Genomic DNA, 6,000 nt, shown 5'->3' on the forward strand with positions numbered 1-6,000 from the left:
AATTACGGCCTTTGTTAGGAATAAATGGACTTCACACAGTTCGCAATGAGCCAGGCGGCCCAAACTGCTGTATATACCATGACTGTTCGCACGGAACGCTAGAGAAGTGACACAATTTCATGTTAGCAGGCAATATTAACTAAATATGCAGGTTTAAAAATATATACTTGTGTATTGATTTTAAAGAAAGGCATTGATGTTTATGGTTAGGTATATTGGTGCAACGACAGTGCTTTTTTCGCAAATGCGCTTGTTAAATCATCACCCGTTTGTCGAAGTAGGCTGTGATTCGATGAGAAATTAACAGGCACCGCATCGATTATATGCAACGCAGGACAAGCTAGATGAACTAGTAATATCATCAACCATGTGTAGTTAACTAGTGATTATGTTAAGATTGATCATTTTTTATAAGATAAGTTTAATGCTAGCTAGCAACTTACCTTGGCTTCTTGCTGCCCTCGCGTAACAGGTTGTCAGCCTGCCATGCAGGCTCCTCGTGGAGTGCAATGTAAGGCAGGTGGTTAGAGCGTTGGACTAGTAACCAGAAGGTTGCAAAAACGAATCCCCGAATCCCCCCTGAACAAGGCAGTTAACCCCCGTTCCTAGGCCATCATTGAAAATAAGAATGTGTTCTTAATCTGATTTTTTTTTTTTTTAATCGGCAAATCGGTGGCCAAAAATACCGATTACCGATTGTTATGAAAACTTGAAATCGGCCCTAATTAATCGGCCATTCCGATTAAATCGGTCAACCTCTACCATCTATTGCATCTTGCCTATGCCGTTCGGCCATCGCTCATCCATATATTTATATGTACATATTCTTATTCATTCCTTTACACTTGTGTGCAAAAGGTAGTTGTGAAATTGTTAAATTACTTGTTAGATATTACTGCATGGTCGGAACTAGAAGCACAAGCATTTCGGTACACTCGCATTAACATCTGCTTCCCTGTGGCTCAGTTGGTAGAGCGTGGTGACACCACCATGGTGTGTGCAACGCCAGGGTTGTGGGTTCGATTCCCACGGGGGGCCAGTACAAAAAAAAGAATACTTTTTTTTTTAAATGCGTGAAATGAAATGTATGCATTCACTACTGTAAGTCGCTCTGGATAAGAGAGTCTGCTAAATGACTAAAATGTAACCAATAAAATTTGATTTGCAGTTGTACATCACAAGCATTGTAACCGTGGCATCACCCGGGAGAGATCCTCATTTTGTTCCCGCTGCAGATTGGAGTTTGGTTTAGTAAGGATCCGGGACTAAGGCGATTGGATGCGCGTTTGTAAAGAATCCCCCCTCATGATTGGAGTGGAGACACTTCAGACTGGTCAGGCAAATTTGTTCTCCGCACTGATCAAAGTTTATTGACACTGCCACCAACCATTAACATCAGCATTTTCTAACCCAAAAACTATTTAATTCAATGTCCCCCAGTTTGCATACTCTGAATTTCATGTCCAAATAATCTCTAAGTAACTTCAAACCAAGTCATCAAATTTTGAGTATTGAACTTTAAAAGAATGCCTAGAAGGCCAGCATCCCGGAGCCGCCTCTTCACTGTTGACGTTGAGACCGGAGTTTTGCCGGTACTATTTAATGAAGCTGCCAGTTTCTTGGCTATTTCTCTCATGGAATAGCCTTCATTTCACAGAACAAGAATAGTCTGACGAGTTTCAGAAGAAAGTTCTTTGTTTCTGTCCATTTTGAGCCTGTAATCGAACCCACAAATGCTGATGCTCCAGATACCCAACTAGTCTAAAGGCCAGTTTTATTGCTTCTTTAAATCAGCACAACAATTTTCAGCTGTGCTAACATAATTGCAAAAGGGTTTTCTAATGATCAATTAGCCTTTTAAAATGATAAACTTGGATTAGCTAACACAATGTGCCATTGGAACACAGGAGCGATGGTTCCGCCTGCATTACACGGCGCGAAATACAAAACCAACTAAAATACCACAATTCAATTTTCTCAAACAATCAACTATTTTACACCATTTTAAAGACAACACTCTCGTTAATCTAACCACATTGTCCGATTTCAAAAAGGCTTTACAGCGAAAGCAAAACATTAGATTATGTCAGGAGAGTACCCTGCCAAAAATAATCACACAGCCATTTTCAAAGCAAGCATATATGTCACAAAAACCAAAACCACAGCTAAATGCAGCACTAACCTTTGATGATCTTCATCAGATGACAGTCCTAGGACATTATGTTATACAATACATGCATGTTTTGTTCAATCAAGTTCATATTTATATCAAAAACCAGCTTTTTACATTAGCATGTGATGTTCAGAACTAGCATACCCACCGCAAACTTCCGGTGAATTTACTAAATTACTCATGATTAACGTTCACAAAAAACATAACAATTATTTTAAGAATTATAGATACAGAACTCCTTTATGCAATCGCGGTGTCAGATTTTAAAATAGCTTTTCGGCGAAAGCACATTTTGCAATATTCTGAGTACATAGCTCGGCCATCACAGGCTAGCTAATTTGACACCCACCAAGTTTGGTGCTCACTAAACTCAGAATTACTATAAGAAAAATTGAATTACCTTTGCTGTTCTTCATCAGAATGCACTCCCGGGACTTCTACTTCAACAACAAATGTTGTTTTGGTTCCAAATAAGCCATAGTTATATTGAAATAGGTCCGTTTTGTTCGTGCGTTGAGGTCACTATCCGAAGGGTGACGCGCGAGTGCATTTCGTGACAAAAAAAGTACAAATATTCCATTACTGTACTTCGAAGCATGTCAAACGCTGTTTAAAATCAATTTTTATGCTATTTTTCTCGTAAAATAGTGGTAATTTTCCAACCGTGCGACATTGTATTCATTCAAAAGCTGAAAGAAAAAAATGGAGTAGTATCGTGGACGCGCATCTCCAGTGTCACTGTTCCCAGCCTGATCACTAACAAATACTCCTGCTGTTCTTCGCCCAGAGACTGCAGACACCCCATTACACTTTCTGGCGCCTTCTGAGAGCCAATGGAAGCCTTAGAAAATGTCACGTTACAGCACAGATGCTCTATTTTCGATAGAGATGCTACAGAAGGACAATAAATTGTCAGACAGGGCACTTCCTGTATGGAATCTTCTCAGATTTTGGCCTGCCATATGAGTTCTGTTATACACACAGACACCATTCAAACAGTTTTAGAAACTGTAGAGTGTTTTCTATCCAAATCTACTAATTATATGCATATTCTAGTTTCTGGACAGGAGTAGTAACCAGATTAAATCGGATACGTTTTTTTTCCGGCCGTGAAAATACTGCCCCCTATCCCAAACAGGTTAAATAAAGCCCTTTGAATTGAATGGTGGAGAGGATGCGGGCCGGAGGGGTGTGTGCGTTGAGAGCACTGGTTGAGCGAGTGCTACAGCAGAGATAGCTGTGTCGCAGAGCAGCACGCACGTCGTGACAACTTTTTACCAGTCGTAGGTAGTCTATTTAGATTGGTCATAAAACATATTAACGCGCTAGAACTGATAACGGCAACAAAGCATTGGAAAACGACTTTAGGCGCACTAGAGCTCTTTAGATAAATTCTCTCTGAGGTGGTTTAAAGTGAACTGCATTCTAATGTTGACTTTTCTCATGGATAACAGTATCAAGGAATGGGTTTTAATCATACTCAGTTCTAGGGTCTCGAGCACATCGCGAGTAGAAATTAGAAATTTAAGTTATGGAACTCCCTCGCGTGCTTGTGTTATGGTTAAAAGTCCACAATGAAAATTACATTAAATGTGGAGAATTATAGGCTATATTTGCATATATTTGCCATCAAGTAGGCTATTCATTTCTATGCCATTGCAGGCTACTGTAGCCTAACATTTGATACAATAAATATATTGAAATATCACTGGAGTCATTGCAAATCAATTTGTGCCACTTGTGTAGCCTACCTGGAGCTGGCAAATGGATTTAAAAGCCATATATCACACTTCCTCGGGCCTTATTACTTAATCATAGCAGTAAAAACAAGTTAAATCGAAATCCATTGATGGTAAATGATCTGGAATAATTATTATTTTGACATTAAACTGAATTTTGCTTCTTAGTCTACCTCATTAAAAATGACGTCGATATTACTTTTTAATTCGCTCATAACTTTATGGGGGGAAAGGGTTTATTGGATAAATGTTGCAACTCCTCTCTTGCTTCACAAAAAAATTGTTGAGCTAGTTTTCAGCCCTTGGCGGGTTTTCAGAGGTCCCTGGGTTAGAAATTGTGCCTAGACCTGGTAAACCATGCCCACTTCCCCACAACTGAAGTTGGGCGTGCAATGTTCATACCGGTTTTCAGTTTCACTTTTAGGTTGACTAACCGCCATGGTTTTCTCTCACTATTAAGGCATGTCAATCAGATTAGCTGGTAATATCATGACTTTTTGAGTCGAGTGCAAACTCTTATGGAGGCGATTTACCTCGACATGAAATCAATCCATTAAAGTGAAATGATTGATCTTAACAGTAACGTTACTTGGCTACACGTCTTACAAGTAAATCCCCCCCTGCTGTCTTACAATGAAACTATGAACAAAGTTCAACCATTTAATCTCCATCAATTAACGGAATATAAAATAAAAGTGATGGCGTTGACATTACTGTAAGTCGGCATTTTTTTTTTAGCTAGGTATCATTGATAGATCTTGCCTACCTTTTATGCTCAGGTTGTCCTGTCATCAGAATTCAGTGTAAAGCTATTTTTGTGAGTGCCAATACTTGACATATCATAGCCTCCGTATAGGTTACTGTTGCCTACCTTCTAAGAGCTGCCAACTCTCAAGCATTGGCCGTGAGACACACGTCTTATCTCACGCATTGAAAATTACTGATTTTATTTTTCTAATTAGTCCATTATAGTCAGCGTATTAACTTTTCAACTGTGCTCCAAATCGTTTTGAAATCGGAACATCTTCGCCTGCTATTTAACATCAGGGCTCTGTCATTGGCCAGTCGTGCAACTCACATATCTTAAAGAAACGCCCCTCAAGATTAGAGCGGCATTTTTTAAATGTTGTATTTTTAATTTATTTAACAGTAACACGCAAAACACGAAAAACTAAGGGATTACACAAAGAAATACGGAAGACAAAAAAATAAGAATAATACAATCCACATTATATCAAATCAAATTTATTTTATTTATTTTGCTCCTTTGCGTCCCAGTATCTCTACTTGCACACTCATCTTCTGCACATTTATCACTCCAGTGTTTAATTGCTATATTGTAATTATTTAGCCGCTATGGCCTATTCATTGCCTTACCTCCCTTATCTTACCTCATTTGCACACACTGTATATAGACTTTTTCTATTGTGTTATTGAGTGTATGTTTGTTATTCCATGTGTAACTCTGTGTTGTTGTTTGTGTCCCACTGCTTTGCTTTATCTTGGCCAGGTCGCAGTTGTAAATGAGAACTTGTTCTCAACTAGCCTACCTGGTTAAATAAAGGTTAAATAAAAAAATACAAATAAAAAAATATAAACATGTAGCGAATACATTTTTTTTACATTTTGTATACATTTCAATGATTCTAAATAGTTTTTCAAATCAGAATAACATTTTTAAAAAGGCACTTTTTCTACATACATTTTGATTTGTGTTTTCCTAATAAAATAAAGAGATTTATGACATACTGACATTCAATTGTGGAAACAGTGTAGTAAAATAATATGTCAAACTTAGATATTTCAATGGTTGTTAGCATTTTTATTGACAATATATAGTTTTACATCAGTCCAGAACACCTCACTATGTAAACAATTACAGAGTAAGTGTTCAATAGATTCCGTTTCTAGTTCACAAAAACTGCATTCAATGTTAACATCAGGTATATATTTAGAAATCAAGCTATTACACGAGTAAAATCTATGGATAATCTTAAAGGAGATCTCCTTTACTTTATTGGTCACCATAAATGTGTGTGGAGTGAGCCAAGCTGTCAGGGCTGTCTTCAGGAATGGACCAAAATGCAG

At 38.0% G+C, this 6,000-nt stretch overlaps 1 protein-coding gene across 6 annotated transcripts in view; it reads right to left on the minus strand.

Annotated features, from left to right (window-relative positions):
* LOC106569993 (uncharacterized) overlaps positions 1–4,954 on the minus strand; it is a 34,603-nt gene extending 29,649 nt beyond the window's left edge. For 5 of the 6 annotated variants that reach the window (XM_014141845.2, XM_045693149.1, XM_045693148.1 and 2 more), the window contains exon 1: positions 4,784–4,948. The gene's annotated coding sequence lies outside the window, so the exon portion shown is untranslated. Of the gene's footprint in view, positions 1–4,678 lie in introns of all 6 variants that reach the window. The other variant, XM_014141836.2, reaches the window with a different exon arrangement.
* Between the last annotated feature and the right edge of the window lie 1,046 nt (positions 4,955–6,000).

Source organism: Salmo salar, chromosome ssa01 (genome assembly GCF_905237065.1).
Source record: "Salmo salar chromosome ssa01, Ssal_v3.1, whole genome shotgun sequence".
Classification (NCBI taxonomy): Eukaryota; Metazoa; Chordata; class Actinopteri; order Salmoniformes; family Salmonidae; genus Salmo; species Salmo salar.